At 52.0% G+C, this 830-nt stretch overlaps 1 non-coding gene across 1 annotated transcript; it reads left to right on the top strand.

The window, feature by feature from the left end:
- Positions 1-216: 216 nt before the first annotated feature.
- Positions 217-292, top strand: TRNAA-UGC (transfer RNA alanine (anticodon UGC)). Its single transcript has one exon. It is a non-coding gene; the product is annotated as a tRNA-Ala (tRNA).
- Positions 293-830: the final 538 nt, after the last annotated feature.

Genomic DNA, 830 nt, shown 5'->3' on the forward strand with positions numbered 1-830 from the left:
GCTCACGGACAGTACTACTTCTGCTGATGCAGGATGCATGCGTCAATACTCCAGAAGGTTGTAATATTCTATTTGTTCCTCTTCTGTTTTTTTACTTTAAAATAAGATATGTGCATTGTGCATAGGGATTTGTTCATAGACTTTTTTTATACTCCAGCGTTCCAACAGTCTGAGGGACATTGAACTGGCCTCCTGTGGAAAAGTTTGGGACCCTTGGCCCTGGCCAGTTGGCTCAGTGGTAGAGCGTCGGCCTTGCGTGCAGAAGTCCCGGGTTCGAATCCCGGCCAGGGCACACACGAGAAGCACCCATCTGCTTCTCCACCCCTCCCCCTCTCCTTCCTCTCTGTCTCTCTCTTCCCCTCCCACAGCCGAGGCTCCATTGGAGCAAAGATGGCCCGGACGCTGGGGATGGCTCCTTGGCCTCTGCCCCAGGCGCTAGAGTGGCTCTGGTCGCAACAGAGTGACGTCCCGGATGGGCAGAGCATTGCCCCCTGATGGGCGTGCCAGGTTGATCCCGGTCAGGCACATGCGGGAGTCTGTCTGACTGTCTCTCCCCGTTTCAAGCTTCAGAAAAATACAAAAAATACATTTGGGACTCTTGTTCTATGCCTTAGTTGCGTCAGGTGTGAGGAACCTTTCCTTAAGATACCACTCTAACTAGGGTTGTTAGGTCCTTAGCTGATGTTCTCTGTTTCTCACCACTGGATGTACCATCCCTGGACCTCCCTGATGACCGGAACCTGACACCGACCAGTGGGTATCACTGCTTATGCCTGGTCCATAGCAACCTTCTTGAAACTACAGGTGATTCAGATTTTGTACCTGCCTCC

This window comes from Saccopteryx bilineata, chromosome 1 (genome assembly GCF_036850765.1).
Source record: "Saccopteryx bilineata isolate mSacBil1 chromosome 1, mSacBil1_pri_phased_curated, whole genome shotgun sequence".
Lineage (NCBI taxonomy): Eukaryota > Metazoa > Chordata > Mammalia > Chiroptera > Emballonuridae > Saccopteryx > Saccopteryx bilineata.